At 40.6% G+C, this 18,481-nt stretch overlaps 1 protein-coding gene across 1 annotated transcript in view; it reads right to left on the bottom strand.

Annotated features, from left to right (window-relative positions):
• CLIC6 (chloride intracellular channel 6) overlaps nt 1-18,481 on the bottom strand; it is a 33,630-nt gene that overhangs the window by 7,148 nt on the left and 8,001 nt on the right. The window lies entirely within an intron of this gene.

The following is an 18,481-nucleotide window of genomic DNA, read 5'->3' as shown; positions in this document are numbered from 1 at the left end:
CACATAACTACAGCCAGTAGATGAGGGAAGTGCAAAGCAGGGGAGGAGAGCATGCGGTTGCCCCGTGTGCTGAGGCGCAGGCCATCTCCTAGTTCTAGAACCAGAGCTCCCACTTTTCGTACTTAAGCGTGACTGTACCCGAGTCATGTAACTGCTCCTCCTGCGTGCACCTGTAATGATGATCTTTCATTTTGGCTATGCAAATCATCATGTGTTAGTGTAAAGCACAGAGGCTGCAACTCACCATACGTGTCGCCACAGAAGCATTTCTCTAATTTACTTTGTATTGCATTTTGCTTAGAGGTTGCATTAGAATGAGGTGAAACCTTGTGTAGTCGTTATGGGCTACGTTAGGCTTTACACGATGGTGTTGCAAGAGATGAGAGGTCTGATTTTTCAGGCTTTTCTCATGTTTCTCCTAGAGTATGCAGTTTTAAAACTTACTTTACAGGTACAAGTAAAAAATCCAGTGTGTCATTTACTTAGTTAATGGGTTAGTTCATTATGCTTGCAGGTGGGCTTTATATAACCAAATGACATGCAGTAATGAAACCAGTTCTGCTTGCTCTTTCACTTTACTCAATGCTAACAAATTAATCTCAAATAGAGCAAAAAGTTTTCCATAAACAAACATTGCTGGTAGATTGTGTTAAAAACCTCACCTTCACAAAGAGCTCTACATCTGGAAATGAGCATCCAGTCTGGAGCGAGCAGTTTTCTGCCATGGAGTTCAAGGAACGTAAGAGGAATGGTCCTCGTCTGGCTCGATAAATGCTCTTACTCCCCGTGTCAACCTGAAGGAGTCTCCTCTGATAACTCACTGCTACTTTCTGCCTTTGCTATTGTGAAACTACTAGCTTTTGTGGTAACAAAAAAGCCTATTGCCTTATACACTGCCTCGGAATAAAAACTTTTAGAAATGCTAAAACAGCTGGACCACTGTATTAGCTAAGTCTTGTTTTGTAAGTGGCAAAAATGAGAGCTGGTCATAAAAGCTACTTTTGTATTTTTCCTCCTACTCAGAGCACTGCTTTGTAGTGCTGTATCGTTTACAACAAGAATGATATTTGGCTGAAAACTACTGTGTATTTCATAAGAATGAGATGACTGCCAACGCTGCTAGCATGTGCGCTTCAAAACAGAACTAAATACATGACACCACCGTTTTTTCTCAAAGGATGTTAACATATACCCTGTCTTCTGTGCGATGCGGTGCAAAACCCTGTGCAAAATCATGCCGTAGCCTGTGCCCAGTCCCAGTGGCTGTGCAAGGAGGAAGGCGGTTGTGGCACCGAGCTGCACGCGTTGGGAACCTGCTCCCACTCAGGGTGCTCCCGGCTCTGCCATGCCACGTGGCAGGCCTCTGCAAGAAGCCACCAACCTAAAAGGGGACCGATGACTTCCCAAAACCTAGAACAAACACTGGTCTAGGAAAACTGGTAGGACAGAAAAAGCAATATATTAAGTATTCATTTATAAAACAGATGTTCTCAGCCATAATAATACAGAGTTACACAAGAACGGAAAAGTCAGCTTTTATTTTATTCAGGGGGTGAAGGAGATATTAGTTCTGTGCATATACATAAATGCTTGAGTGAAATCTGTCCCAGGCAAAAAATGCCACATGCGATGCTTCCACTGCATCACAACCTGTGGAGGCTTTTCAAATGGAAAGTAGCATTAACACTGTAAGGTGTAAAATCATTCAATGTATACTTTGGGATCTTAAATAATTTATTATGGAGGAATTTAAACCATTAACCTAAGTCAGTAAAGATATAATCTCACACTAAGTTTGCTACATTTGGGAAATACACCACACATGTCCAGAAAAGCAGTTCCTATAAACAATTTGATGTTTTCATTCATTCAGCCTTTGATGGGAAAAATAAATTATCTCATCAGGATTAATGTAACATTCAGAGAGCTATGTGATCAAGAGTGACAGCAGGATAAACTTTTCCTGTTCAAGTACTATATTTTCTTGGACATTAAATACTAAAATTTTGGCTCTAACTCTTCCTGCTGGAGCTAAGGAAACGTGGCCATTGCTTTGTTTTATCCCACATTGCCTTGGTGACAGTAAATTTCAGGGAGTCAGACACAGCAGCCCCAGTCCGCTTTTCTGGGGAAATGTCCATAAGGTAGAGTCAGAGATCCAGATGCAGACAGGCATGTTACCATGACAAATACAGAAGCGAAGCAGGCAATGTGTCCCAAATTGTTATTAAACTGGGATGACAAATAGGCTACCAGGAAGCTGAGGGACTGGCAGCCTTGGAGAGGTTACGGAAGCAACCACATGTCTTGTTTCTAAGTGCAAACTTCTTAAGCATCTCACCACTACTTGGGATGAAAATTTACTACAGCACTACTATTTTTCTCTTTTTACGATGGATAAAATAGCCAACAGCCAATCTCTCATCCTTTTCTCTTTATGCTGCTCAGTCTGCTAGTAACCTATAACAAAAGCAAACAATTTGAACACTGATGAAATGAATAAAATGGGAGATTAAGTGTTGCTGTAGCCAGCAGTGTTCCAACACACAGCTCTAACCATTAAGATGACTAGTTTGTTCATTTGGGGTTTTTGAAGTGCTTTTATTGGCCAGTCCTGCCAGTGTTAAACACTCCTCTGAAGTCCAAGAGGCTGCTGATCTTTACATTTTGTTCTGTCTCCCTCCCACGCAACATAGAGGGGACATTAATCACGTCCTACCATCTGAGTTGCATTCTGCGCAATGCAGGGAGCCCAGCCTCTAGCCAGTGCAGCTGAGGGCACCTACCCTGCTTTGCTGTCCCCTGTGGTTACGGTAACCACCTTGCTTCGCAGCAGAAGGGAGGCAGCAGTGGCTCAAGCAGGCAGAGCTATGAAGGGGGTGAGCCACATCTAGCTTTAGGAGGCTGAAAGCCATTTAGTCCCATGGGGGTTGAACTCTGCGCAGGAGGCAGAAGGAGGACAAACCGTTTGAGTTTCTACTAGCCGCAGTGGGGACAGATAATGCTCCATTTCTTTCTGTTTTGCAGAGTTGGAGGCAAGTAAAGAGAGAAAAATTATGGTAGCCCACACAATAGCACAAGCGGTTATTAAACCTTTGCTTAGGGTAACAACAGCAAGCAGTCCCTGCTGAAGTGACTGCAAGGATCTCGAACACCAAATCCGATTCAGAACTTGACGTGTTTTGACCCAGCAGCTCAAAGACAACACAGTCAGTTTTGTGTAACCTTAGCTGAAAGCCCAGAGCATGAATACTTTGGCCTGGCAAGGAAACCAGGATGAATACAGCCAGCTAAAATCACTTTGGATACATCAACTTCCATTCTGGCTTACAGGAGACAACACTGTTCTCATAACTCAGCTCATCTAATCCAGGGAGCTACAATTTCTACTGGATAAAAAAGCATTAGTGACACATGCCAAAGGTCTTTGTTCAAGTTTCTAAACAGAGGGTCTGCCATGTTGACACCCACACTCAAAAAGCGTGACTCAGGACACTAAAATAGCTTTATAGCTCTAGATTCAGCAGCACGATAGCTGAATGATGCCATCATCATATGACAATGTACTCTCCAATAACGGGTGGATTTTTTTTTTTTTTTTTTTTTTTTAACACAGAAGTGAGACTGTGTCTCAATATCTTACTCTGCAGGAACATGATACGGCAGTGAGAGACTCAGAAAAGGCCCGCCTGTCCATTTGTTAATACTAAAAAGAAGACAGCACAGCTATCCTGAGATTAAAACTCCCTCCACAGTGCCATTCGGGGATGTATTACAATGAGCTGTGCTTGGTACATGCACTAGTTTAATTAACTTCCTCACTGTTGTGCTTTGTGATGACCCAAGGTGAAATCTTAATTCCAGTGAAGTCAAAGGGAGCCTTGCTGTTGGTTCAGTGGAAGATTGTGTTTCCAAACTGATTATAATCTTAATGATCAGGTAAATGCTGGTATAAGCATAGGTAATGTTGCAAGTTGAGCTCCACCTGCAATTGGTGGGACATTCTCTTAACATCCAAACCTTGCTGGCAAAGTGGGCCAAGTCATCAAAATGCAAAGCTGTGATTTATGCTGTTTTGCTGCTGAAATGTATGTCTAACCAGTGTCTCGAATAAGTGGCATTTACATTCTAATTGTGATCAGTCAGGGGGTCAACATGCTTTTTCTAGTAATGCTGGGATTTAGTGAGTTCATTAATCAAACAATGATGACAACCATTGCTGCAGATGAGATAAATTTCAAGCTGTGCATAAAAGCTTTCTTTCAGAGCCTTCAGAGCACTAGGCAGGGGGTTGTATATTGTGACAGCATCAACTTATTACACCTCTCTGTAACCATGTGCCATTACTTAATGGGATTATTAGCCTACACTCCCTGTTTTCATTAATTTTTCACCGTTCCACACTCTTCGGGTTTTTTTGTTTGTTTTTTGCTTTTCGTGTTGGGTCTCATTCAAAGATACCAGGAAAAGGAAAAAACTCTCCACACCCTTCTTTACACTATTGCTTAAGCTCACAGGCATAAGCACCATCATGTCTTAAACTAATTTCATGAGGCAGCAGGACCTTATGCGCAGGATATTAAATAGGGTCACAAAGGAACCATATTCAGTTCCTGGAGCTGCTGCTGCTTTGATTCAGCAGCTCTGCTTTTCTGAGTAGCTTTGGAGAGATCAGTTGTCTAAGCACCCTCATTTATAGTGAAAGGGTAATGACAGTGCCTTTAGTGAGGAGGAGTCATGCACAGCATGCCATTCCCAACCTGGCAGTTTGGGCCCTCCCTGAATCGTAGCTGCTCTGCCTCTGGAACGGTTGTCAAAATTTGTAACAGTTTCTGTCCACACTTCTCAGGAATCATTTTTCTAAGGTTTGACCTCAAATGTTTTAGGCATCCAAAATTTTGATGAGAGCATAATTTGTTTGTCCTGAACTTTTTGTTTCCTTTTGAAGGTTTGAGGGAAAAAACATTTCAGGAGGAGTGGAGAAGGCTTTTTTGTTTGTTTTTATATAATTATACAACCTTCTGAGGCTACAATAAAAAGGAGAACAAGGAGTACATCATCTTCTTTTTCTTCCCTAAAGCTGAACTCCAATTCCATTTTTTCCTTCAATGCAAGGGCGCTACGTTACCTCCTTTCTTGTATTTATTCTGGCTAAAAGGCAGGTTTATGCAGCAAGTGGAGCAGAACCATTGCCTACTGGGAGGGAAAGAGCTGGCCAACTGGGAACACCCTCGCGCATCTGCCTCCTTCCTATTCCGCTCAGCTGGCGATCTCAGGCTTCACTGAAATTTTCCTGCAAATGCCTCATTTGATCCCCAGCTATCAGACAATTTTTGTGTGCTTGTCCTTCTCATACCACCCTCACAGCTCTCCTCTCCTTTTTCACAGTGCATTTGGTGTCCAGTCAAAGAAAAGGAGCAACAGCAGCAGGCTCAAAACTATTGCCTGAAAAACTAGGAGCAGTTGTGAGCTTGGGTCAAAAGTAGGATGCTGTTGTGAAATGAGCCTGGGCGCGACTTTCGAGAACAGCAGCTGTTTTGCTTTAATTCCTTCTACGGACTCGCTCGTTCTGCACCAACACAGCTAAACCAAGCCCACCACGTGCCGGTGCCCACTGCGGCCCTGCGCAGCCTCTGCGCACGCAACAGCAACTCTGCATCAGGCTCTGCTACCCCACTGGGAAGGGCTATCACACACTGCGACGTGACTAAGGAGAAAGGGGAGAGGAGCTGCCCGTATGTCCCCTCTCCTCCCGACCCCGAGACAAAATCCCGCTGCCCTCTGCTTCACCATGATGCCTCCAAGACATTTTTTAAGAGCCTGGTCATGCATGCGCCACTCCTTCCTGAAATGAAATGGTCATTAAATTTCTTAAAAACAATATCAGAAGTATGTCCTTATCACAAAAGGTAAATTATTTATGTGGCCAGCCACTTGGCGGTTGCTGCACCATTTAACTGCTTCCTGCAGAGCTGACAAGTTGGCCAGGGCTTTGTGGCTGTGGTTAATACTCCTTCCACTCAGGCCGCTCTGCCCAAACCCATCACACTGAAATGCAGGCAGGAGATGAAGCCATCCATTTTTCTTTCCTTGTTTATGCACGTTCAAAGCAAGTCTGATATTATCTCATATTATCATGATTTTAAACAATACAAATCTCAGAGTCAGTTTTCTCAATGCAGAACCTTTGTTTTAAGAGAATAAAGTGTTTTCACTAAAGACCTAAGAGGAGTCTTCATCACTAGTAATTTCCACAGACTTGGAGAAATAATGCTGACAAGATCACAGGCAGAGAGACAGAGAAGCAGCACGATCACGCTCATACTCCCACTAGCACAAAGACATCTTTCAGCCTCGGCAGAGGTCCTAACAGACCCATGAGTTAGGCTGCAGTGTAACAGAGATTTTCTAGACTTCAGCCTTGTTGCGTTGGTGTTCTGTGACAGATATATTGTTTTAATTAAAAAAAACCTTTTCCTTGAATGTACCAAACTTGATTTCTGTTTTTGATGTCTGCTACAGTATGCATGCAGATTACTATAGTGCCATAGTGCTGAAAAAAAGGCAAAATTTGCAATATCACTTTTGTAAGAATGTAATAAAAATAGTTACAAGTCGTTCTGGTTCACTGAAAGCAGCTATAACGCGCTACAATAACATATGATGCATGGTGACGCTCTCAGAAGCACCATAGACATGTCATTTGGGTAAGATCATGTTCAAACCAAAGCTTTTTGTGAGGAAGAGAGAGATTACATGGAATTTTCTCTATTTAAACACTATGTTCATTTTGTGGCCTAGGGCATGTACACTCAAACACCGAACTTTAAAGAACTGTTTTGATGCCACCTACTGGACTTGAAATGAAAATCTTGACTTCTGCTCCGGCAGTGATGAGCAATGGCAGCCTCAGATGTTAACATATCAGGAGAGGTTTTGCCTCAGAGAAAAGTCTGCAGCAGAAGTCCTTGCCTTTTGCTAATAGAGATTACTTCAGATGCTGAAATTACACTTTTGGGCTAAGTTTTAAGATAAAGCATTCCAGCCTTCTGTAGTTTAAAATACATTTTTAATGGACAGAAAGCAAATGTTTCACCTCTAATTATTTCTGTACTTTTAAACAGCCATGTAGTTCGGCCTATCTGCTAATATCAAGCATTTAAAACAGATGTTTCCAGCTGCTGTTTAATTTCTCCACTGAACTGCAGAAATACTCATATTCAGAATGTGGTTGGTAGCTGAGATTCCTGCACATAAATTGTATTTTGATAATTAACAGTGTGGACACTTGCTGTGTGTGAGATCCCCAACAGTGAATTTCAGTGCAGACACTTCTTCAGGGAAAATCTCTCTCTCTCTCTCTCTCTCTCTCTCTCTCTCTCATTTTTTGTTTGTTTGTTTTCAAACAAACTGAGCACCCTGATATCTAAAGAGTACCACAAAGATTTTTGTTTTAAAAATAATTTTTCCTTTATATTTAGAAATATTAAGAACATCTAATCAATCTTTTAACAGTATTACAGTGTTCAGAGAACACAAAACATCACCATCCATACTTTAAAGAATGACAGCTTTGAACATCCAGGCTCAACAACACACTTTTTGTCCTAAACCCCAATTCAGCTTTCAGGTTAAGGAGGCAACAGTAAACGTAACTACAACCATTCTGCTAAAAATAGCTTCTTTCTCTTTTTATGGTGCTAAGATAAAAAAAACCAAGCAGAAGGAAAGAGAAGCAAGCATATGGAAACCTTTTCTCTAAAGAATGAAGGGCTGTTTTGTTTTTCCCCATCCTCTGCTGAAGTTGGAAGTCTGCCTCTACCAAGTCAAATGCAACTGGGACAAATCATGAGTGCTCTCCTTCCAGTAATACTAACTTCTGGTACTGCACCAGAAAAGTGTCTTTGGTGAAGTCCACCTCTGTAGGAAGCATGGCCCCACCTACGTGAGCAGGAATCATCCTTTCTATCCTCCACCCCCAGTGCAGGAGGGACAAGTTAGGGCTCGGGGGATAACCACAGCTGCAGCCTTCAGCTACGTCGTAGACAAATTCCCACTCTGTACTCCCCTCGGAGCACATATTTGGGTTGCTCAGGATGTGATCTCATTAGTGAGATCATTAGATGCAAGACTGAAAGGATCCTAATGACCACCCATCCAAATTAACACCCATGCTGACAAGTTGCAGTGTGTCTTACAGGACATGCAAAATTGGCCATCTGGACAGTCGGCTGAAAAACAGACCCTGGGGCTTCTGAATATCTCCTACTCCCTCCCCTTCATCCTACTCCTCTTCCAAGCCACAGTCTATGCATTTGGGTACATGTAACTTTTAGACAAGCAAGTAGACTTGCCAACTGCAAACAGAAGAATGAGTCCTTTGACTTGTATCTGCTAAAGTTTGTATGCTGTTGAATAGCAACCTGAAATGCAGCTAGTTACATTGGATCAAGTGGATTTAATTTGTCAGAATAAAGCAGCCTTTGATTACAACTCCTGTGCACCTATAGGTGAGAAGTGACAATAAAAAAATAAAGCATTGATTGACTTTACATCCGAATGATCCAGGCTGCAAATAGACACTTTGGTAAGAGGATGTGATGGAAAGGGTGGGTGGCCAGATCAGAAAACTGCACAAAACCTAGAGACAGATGAAGACAGAACTGCAGGAAGGAAATTTGGAGGAGGAAGCAAAAATTCAATCTGCGTGCACTTGGGCTAGACCATGAACCACTACTGCCCAGAGACATGAAGTCCTCTCCACTCTAGTCAAAGGATGTTGTGTGCTACAGGGAGACCAGCAGTGCAGAGGGTCTCACTGCACAGAAGAGAACATCATTAACCAAAAAGCAGATGACATCCAGAGCACCAAGCCAGCTAGAAGCAACTGAAGTCATGGGGCCTGCTGGCTTTCCTGTTTTCCTCCTCCCCCTCACAAATATGAAATCACACACTAGTCCAGGAGGGAGCCTTGCAGATCCTGCCTGTCATTGCAGACAAACATAAGGACATGTTTCAAGCAGAGAGATGATGGAGAACTATCTGGTGATAGAAAAAGATCTGCAGAGCCTGCCCATCCAGGAGGCAGGAAATGCAGCATTATCAGTGCTCTTTGAAACAGACTGGATACTGCACAAACCACCAATGACCCTGAGTACTGGAATAGTGGAAAAATACTGGAATACTGATAAAAATGGGTACAAGTGTTACATTATGTGCTGAAGCTGGAAGCCACCTCATATAATGTCAGACAGAAAAAGTTAGTTCTCTGAACAGTGGAGACCAAGAAAGACACTTTTCTTTGAGAATGATCCATCTTGCCTGTCTCAGAAACCCACTCACCTGAGATGATGTGCCTCCTGGCCACGCTGCTCTCTGAGTACAGCCTTAAACAGCCCTATACAGTTTAAGCATCTAATTTAGCCTACGTGAGCTGAATCCAACCCTTTGAGACTACCTATCAGCTAGAGATAAACACTGACAAAAAAAGGACCAGTACGTTAATCCCAGTGTGTGACCCAAACATCTGATACAGCTTCAAGAAAAAAGTAATACCACGTTAGGTTACGTCAAACCACTTACTTCCGTGAAGGCCAGGCAGTATTCATGGCACAGCACACTGAACTGTACAGGGTCCTCAAGAGGTCTCTGAAAAGATCTGGAAATCCAGATTTACGAAAGATTAAGTCAAACTGAATCGAGTGCTACTAAGGTGATGAGGAAAACGAGGAACCTATCTTACAACAGGGGATAGGAAAATCTTTCAAGCCGAAAATTAGAATGGCTTCTAACCATCACAGCAACAAGATTTTGAACCATATTTCCAGTAGGATTAATGGGTATATAAAGATGTATGTGCATATGTGACAGCACATGAGAGGAAAAAAAAACAAATTTGTCTTAAGATGAGATCTGATCCCTTTCAGCAGGGACTTGGACTTATTCTCCACTGGGAGGTCCCTTCCAGCCCATTGTTTCTTTGCCTGCAGCAGGGATACCGCTCCAATAACTAGACAATGAAAAGCTCCATGCTTTTGTATTCCAGGCCACTGAATGTGTCCAAATGACTACAACAAATGTAACAAGCTCCAGGACAACGATGGAAGGAAAAGATGCTACTCAGTGAATAGCAGCAGTTGTCCTGAACAGAGGCTATGTTTTAAGAGAACTGAATGTTCATTGGAAAAGGAAACAGGTGATGGATATATCACTTGTGGCAGGGAGCTCCAGGCCATCCAACCAGACAGGATAGGATGCTATTGGCAATGAAGAGAATGCATGTATTAAGGTTAGCCAGATTGCAAAAAGCAGGCAGTACCAGAGGTCATCCTCTTCCATGGATGAAGGGGAGAGCTCTTTGCACAAAAGGAGATTTTATTTAAAGGGGCTTGAGCAAATCACTGTGAATCTAAGCACAAGCATCATATGCTTGACATATGCTTACAGCTGGGGATGTACACATGCTAATATGGTCCTGTGTATTTATCCATTAGATAGGTTCAGTTGTCCACCTTAAAGAAGACAAGGAGCAGTGCAAGGATCACAGGGATGACAACTGAAAAAGACAAGTCTATCCAGTAGCCATGCACAGCAATGACCAACAGCAGTCAGAGCTGCAGTAGGGCACAAGCCCTTGAGGCAGCTACAGGAGCCAAATGAAACCCAAGATAGCTGCAGAGCATCCTTGCAGACCATCACACACCCAAACAGCTCAGGCCTCATGGAGGCCAGGAGGGCTCAGAAGGTATCTCATCCATCAGCTGGCCTGATGTTGGAAAGTCATCAAAACAAGGTATAGGCACATGTGGTACCACCTAGCAGAACAAAAGCAGAAATGGATAGGGAGCACGTTTCCTACCTGTGAAAACAATATCATCAGGGAGTGGGGTGATCTTAACAGCTCATCAAAAGGTTGGTGATAAGGAGTGATAACTTTCAAACAGGTTTTACCTGCTACCTGCCTGGGCCAGACAACAGAAGGTTGCTCTGGGTGCTTGTGGCTGGCGTCAGCTGGGTGCAAAGCATGGATGTAGGTCGTCCCCTTGATGAAGGGCCAGTTCTGCCACCCAAAGGTGCAGCCATCAGGTGTTATTGCCCAGGGCACAATCCACAAAACAGGCTACAGAGGCAATTTCTTAGGATCCTGCTCTAAACAGATATCAGGGTGTGGAGCTCCAGAGCATGCAGCTTGGATGTTTTACCATCAGCTACTAAACTGGTGCAAACATACATAGATGAAGAGTGTGGTTGGGATCCTCAGACAGAAGGATTCCTTGTTCAGCCCAGCTCTCCCCTTTACCTCACAGGGAAAGGGAGAAGTGTGGATGTTTAGTAGTAACTAGGAGCTATACACTAAGTCCTGTACAAATCTAGAATGGAAAGACCACCTCTAACTTAAACACAAAACATATATGGAGAACATAAGCAGTCCTTTATAAAATGCTGTGTTAGATTGAAGGTTTTTAGCCAAAGTTGGGCCAAAAAGAAATGCCAAGGGAAACAGAAGTACAGGAAATAAGTATAGGTGAAAGGTGGTAAAAGGAATTAACTTTTCACCTGCACAGCTTCAGCTGACCACAGACCACAATTAAACTCTTTTTTGTAACCACAGAAAAAAAAAATTGACTAAAGGTTGTGTCTACCTACAATCTGGGTGATAATTCAGGTATACCTACATGCTGTATATATAATGATGCAGCTTTTTATTAGTGATTATCTTACTATTATTTATCTGGTTATTATTAGTGATAATAAAAGATGGACTCTGTGCTGGAGCAGTGCTCTTCTGGCACTGAATATGAGTCCAGGTTGAGCTTCCAGCTGCAGGAGTAATGAAACCCTTGCTACCTCACAATTTAATATCTGAAGCTTGGCAACATTTGTGTCTCATAGCCTGGCCACCTACCAGCGTTTCACCACATCTTCTAATAATTTTATTAATAAGACTCTCTTCTTTCTTCTAGGCTTCTGAAATTATGCATTTATCTCTTTCTTTCATGCAGTATTTGCATGACATTATTATGATTATTTTGTGTCACTGGATTTCATAATTCATACTTTCAGTACGGCTCTTTTAAAATGAGATTTTCAAAATACTCTGGGTTTTGTTGGAACTGCCTCTTTGAATTCTTTTGGTCCCCACTTCACGCTGGGGAATTAACAGAGTGCTGGAGCTTCTTTGCAGGATATTTGCCTCACTTTTCCTTAGGTATTCGGTACTAAACAGTGATCCCAGCTCAAAGGGGTTATATACACCTGGAAAGTCTAATCCTCTCTAGACGACAGAAAGGAAAAGAAGTCTGAAGCTGTAATATCCTCTGATTTCAGTTCTCTCTTTTCCCCAAGATGCCAGCAGCCATTTCAGAAGAGAGAAAGCCTCCATTATTCTAACCTTTGCTACCTCATTTACTTACTTACGGTCTGCTGGGTAAGTAATTATTACCAAAATTAACTTAATTACTTAGTAAGTAATTAAATGCTCTTGATGCATAGGAATTAATTTCCCTTCATTAAGAAGCAACTTTGTGGCAATAAACTTTTTTACCCTTCTAAAGTCCTTTCATAAATAATTAGACCAATATATGGGGTCTGAAAAACACTAAAAACCAACAAAAGCCCTTTTCCATTTTAATAGCTGCAACTCTCAAAACTGATTAAGTGAAAATGGCAGTATTAACCAAATGTTATTTAAAAAACATTAAGCAGAAGGTACTCCAGTTCAAAGGTTAACTTTGTTCCAGAGCATTACAGGCATCAGTTTACAACCTATAATCCAAACATCTCCAGAACCACTAGTAGGTACAGAAGGTAGCATTCAGTACTAAGGAACCAATCAAATGTTAGACCTTTTATTATTTTATCTTTTGCAGAAATAAAAGGCCCAAACTCACTCCTATTATTTAGATGAAACACCCCTTTACTTTTGATTTTCACTATCTGCAATCTGTCCAGTATTTCTACCGAACAGCGTGTCTGCCTGCATGCAGGCCTTCTAATTCTTATAATATGTTTACAGAAACTGTGGTCTTACTGATATTCACTCCCATTTAAGTTAAAAGAATTATGAAATTAAACCTATATATGCGTGTGCTCTTACAAAAGGAAATGTAAAACAGTTCTGCCATTTTACATAAATTACTGCTGCTAGCCTTGGGGCAAGCCCTTAATGTTGTCACAGGTATTTTCAACTGTGGCTCTCTACGGGCAGTTAAGCAGTCAACAGGTGCTCTTAAAAAAAAATCCTAAAATCAAATCAAATTGCAAGATGAAAAATGGAAACTGTGGATTTATTTCCTCAGATACTTTGCAACTACCAATGTTAGGTCTGCAAGTAAAGCAACCACACTAGCCACAGTACTCGGCATAACCTGGGATGGCACTGTGCCAGGGCCAGGATGAAGCCATCGGTATCTCTCAGGAGGGAAGGACACTAATTAAACATAAGGGGTCCCTGCATCTAACTGGCTGAAACCCACAGCAAAACAAGCACACAGTAATAAAGCAAAAGCAATGGGTAACCAGTAATCCACTGCTTCACTAACTAAACAATAACTTACTTAGTTAATAAATTATTTCAATAACGATGCCTGACCGCCACAAGCAAAACGACTTGAAGCACGCACTTCTCTCACATTGCACTCTGGGGAGAGGGAAAGGGGGATGATGTGCTCCTGTGGCACACCAGCATTTGGAGGGAACCATAAAGGAGTTTTCCTGGGGCTGTTTCAGTTTTGAGGGGAGATTTTTGCCTTAGGCTCTGAGATTGCCACCCCAGGAAGGGCCTGCAGTGCTTCAGCAAGCCCTGCCACAGGGCTGTGGAAAATTCAGCATTTTCTCCAGTTTCCATCTCCAAGTCTTAATGCAGCCATCATGCACAGCCTTTGGTGGGCTGGATTTTAAACTTTTTAAGACAAAGAACGTGTCCTTTCTATTGCCTGTTAGACGTCAGGCCCATAGTAACAATAACCAGTAGCATGTTGCTTCACGAAGACAGTAATTCTCTGTAATAGCTTACTTTTTTCCTAAAACACTTTGTAAAATTATTTCAACAAATAGTACTTTTTCCCATTCATAATCACCATTAGTACTTATTTATCTCTACCCCTTTGCAAAGTTTACTTATAAGACTATGTTTAGCATGCTTGCAAGAACTACACATGTCAAGGGAAACGAAATGCAAAAACAAATAGGAAAACTGACACACGGCTAGCAAAGACTGAAAAACTTTAACTACAATTTAGTAGGGAATAAATGAATCTTGCCAAACCTAGGAATATGATTCTCCTATACAAGTAATTGTCATATTGCATTAATTATACTTGTTTTAGATCTCAACCAAAATAGCATTACTGTTAGCTACCATCATTTGTTTGGTTTTTTCTTTTTTTTTTAAAGTACATGATGATAATGGACTATACGTGTATTACTCACACACAGTGAAATTTTTCAAGCCAATGGAAGTAACGATTGCCACTTCTGAAAAAAGGAAACCATTCTACTTTAATTACAAATGTGACAAAAATCTCTATTGCTTTTAAAACATCAGGCATTAAAAGATCAGGCATTTTATTCAGAGGACCAGGGCTTAAGCAGAAGCAAAGGGTAATAGGTGCAAAGGTGCCCCTGCTCTACTCTCCCTCAGAGAGAGAGAGAGAGAGAGAGGGAAAATTCCATTCCTGCTCATCTACTTAAGTCACAACAGAAATATGCTAGCTGGTTCATAAAAATACCTTGCCCTCAGAAAGATCACTCTTTCTAATCCTTATCCACTTTAAGATTCTTACTAATATAGCTTCAAAAAACACCAATAGCCTAAGAAAACTGAGCCCTTTTTAACGGAACATACTTAAAATCTGAGCATGTGTGAACACTGGGAAACACTGTCCAGCTACAGATCACTAGCTTGCACATTTAAATCTTACACCAAGTAGTTCAAAACTGAATTTCCTTTCACTGCAAATTCCGACTAAAGACTTATTTTTGTCTGTGTTTGTGTTGATGTGAACATTACCAGGTCACAAGTGCACAAGCAACAAACCAAATGCTATTAGCCATTTATCCTGTTACAAGAATTATGTTTAAATACCTCAGTGCTATTTCTAAGCCGTACTTAATAACATGGCAAGATACCAGTTGAACAGTCTACATTGAGACAAAAATCTTATATCCCTGTTAAATTCTTGCGGGGAATTACTTCAACAAAAGAGCATTATATTCTAGAACACATTATAGGTCTGGGAAAAACGGATTAACTCATATTTTACTGACACATCCTGTTTTACATTTTACCATATGATACTTAACCTGCAACATAGCTGTGCTGTTGCAATCTAAATGCAAAAACTATACATACATATAAACTATCTGAAATTTGTGTTGTAAATAAATAAGTAAACAAATAAGTAGCAAGTAAATAAGCAATTTTACACTGGTTTAGGAAGCAGGTCATGAAAGACATAGTGAGGGGCTTGAGAAAATAATTTTTCAGTGGTATTCCAAATTCTGATGTTTAAACCAAGCTGTAAAGGTGAAATATGAAGAGAGATTTTTTTTCCCTCCCCCTCTAACAGCGATATTTTGATTCAAATAGAAAATAAATCGAATGACCAGGTAAAATGCTACAAATAAAAAACCTATCAGCTTCAGCAGGAATTAGCAAAGACTTGTCCTGAAGAACAGTTAAAACTCGGCTCAAGCATCTGCAAAAATACATTAGCTTGACAGATAGGGGGGGTTGGATTCTATTCCTTCCTTTCTCAGTGTAAATTCAAACTCAATGTATTTTTAGTCTTTCTGCCCCCCACTTTGCTTCTATTCAAAGACTTCTGGAAACCATGAGAAACACACTATTGCCCATTAAAGTACAATTTCTAAATGGAAGTATACTCCATGAATCATACTGCAGAACAATCAGCCGCAATATCTACAACTGTAAACACTGATATTCCCCAAAATAAGTGTCAGAGACCTGAGGGCACTACCCAGCCTTAATCCTTTTTTTTTTCTTTTTTAAATACAAAAAGCTCAGGTTCTGTAATAGCTTTTTAAAATAATTTCAAAAATAACTACCGCTTAAAGATAAACATAAATGATCCTCAAAGATACAAAGGAGATTTTTTCTGAAATCTGACTAAATGGTGTAACATCTTTATAACTGCCTCATTTGAATAACTTGAAGAAGGACATGCATTTGTCACATGGAGTTCACAAATGTCCTGCTGTCATTCACTTCATGCCATAACAGTTATAACTCCAGTCTATTTTGAGTACTCAGATATATTATGAAATTTCAGCATATGAAGAGGAAAAAAGAATGAAGTGGGAAATACCTCCTGGCCACCTCTGCCTGGCTGTAAGGCTTCCCAATAAACATTGCTGTAGAGAGAAAAGGAGAAAAGTCACTTTGCCTTCTTAAGCTAGCTATATATATATATATTTATTTATATATATATATATATATATGTATACCTATATATGTATATGCATATGTATACATGTGTGTGTATATATATGTAAAAACGAAAAGAAAAGAAACCCCACAAAACTGCACCATTCATCAGTGTGAACAACAGCTTCCCCCCCAGAGGAAGGGCACCCAACAATAGAGAACAAATTTGCAGCTGAAAAGGTCCATTTACTATAGGTCTTGTCACAAGAATCTGAAGCTTTCCACCTCACACACATACACATGGTACATCACACAGTTCTCCAGCAAAGTCTCATGTTCTTCATTTGCATACAACAGTGTGTGAACATTTTTTGCTAAGTAGGTCTCAGACAGCAATTTAAGATGATATACTACACAAACTGCCATTGTTTGGTTTGAGAAACTACATACTTTTATTAAGGAATTAAAACAGCTTCCTTTAGTGCTGACAAGGCTGACGTTATTGAAAGTGACTGGAAGGCAATCATTCAACTTGTTCAGTCTTTTATCAGTAAATAATCAGAGGCTGTAAATGGAAATGCATATAACTCCTTATCATGGTGTGACATTTCATTATCAGAGCAAGAAAATAATCATGTAACCTTCATATGGCATTTACTTATCCTCCTTGGTGAGAACCCAAGGAACATGCAATTTCTTACTTTTTAAAAGGAGCAAGAGGATCTTTTCAAGGGAGAATTAGCTTTGGCTCACAAGTTAAGATACAGAGAATACAATTAGCGATGGAACATGAGTAAATCTCCATGCTTCAGATCCCCTTCTATAAAATATGTGAAGTATTTCCTTTTGCTAAGATTATAACCTCTGAAGAGCAAGGTCTATTTCTTGTTAAAAGGTAGACAGCCATCAGTTCAAAGTGACTTCATCTGAGATAAACATCCCAAAACCATATAGTCGTATTAATAATTTCCATTACCACTTCTGCTTCACTATAATTAAACTATATTTTAATGAATAACCATAAATAGAATTTTTGCATGGATCCTTACGACAAAGAGCACAAGACTGTAAGAAATGCAGAAACACAGTGTCCCTCTGATGGCTAACCCGGGCTGGGACCCATAAAGGTGAAGTGCCCCAAAAGGTGCAATTGTTTGTGGAGGGCAAGCGATCATAAGATTGCCTAATCCTCTTCCTACAAACGGGGCAGCAAAGTTCTGGAAATAACTTTTTTTAAATGGAAAAATACATGGGAAAAAAAAGTTGTTTTAGGATTAAGGATATCTGACAAATCAAACCGGAAGTTTTTTGGTCAATGAAATGAAAGAAAGATTTATTTTTGCTGGTAGGCAGTTTAATAAAAGCAAAATATGGATTCTCAAATGGACTGAGCAGCATTTATAACACCCACAAGGGAAAGGGACACAGTACCTCTTTATCTTTTCTATGCCCACCATATTTTGTTTTCTCAAAGCACGCAGTAGCTTGTCTTAGACCACAACAAATCCCAAAATCAGCAGCAGCCAGGGGCCACTGGATACCTGTTGCTATTATAGGAAAAAAACAGCACACGAACCATACCTTGCCTAACCATAAGGCTGCTGGGTATTCCTGGCTCCTCACATTTCATCCTTCTGATGCTGTCTTCTCTCACTTTGCAGCTATTATTAAATATTGATGGTGTCAGAGAGAGAGCAGGAATAACTCTGTATCTCTGTCTCTATGGCACTTGCTTGGGTGAAGGATGCACACTAATCTTCTGCTTATGTTCCAAGCAACGTTCACATTTTGTGAACAGTGCCTAAATCTAGACCAAAGATTGACAGGTAATATTCCCCCACCCCCCCAAAAAAAAATGACAACAAAAAACTTAATCCTTTACACAATCAAGATGACTTGCAAAATCTGATTTGAATTCATTAATAGTTTTCATGAACTACAGTTATATTTTTTAATGAATTAAATATTGGCCAACCACCTTTCCTTCCCTCCCTCAGGAACTCACTCGTCACACTCTAATGTCTTAGATTTGTGAATGCCAGAGGAGTGCTGTATACTGGTTTTTTACTCATCTATTTAAAAGTATGAATCAAG

This window comes from Dromaius novaehollandiae, chromosome 1 (genome assembly GCF_036370855.1).
Source record: "Dromaius novaehollandiae isolate bDroNov1 chromosome 1, bDroNov1.hap1, whole genome shotgun sequence".
NCBI classification, from domain to species: domain Eukaryota; kingdom Metazoa; phylum Chordata; class Aves; order Casuariiformes; family Dromaiidae; genus Dromaius; species Dromaius novaehollandiae.
Note: the sequence above shows the minus strand (reverse complement) of the source record. Positions and strands in the feature narration are given on the sequence as shown.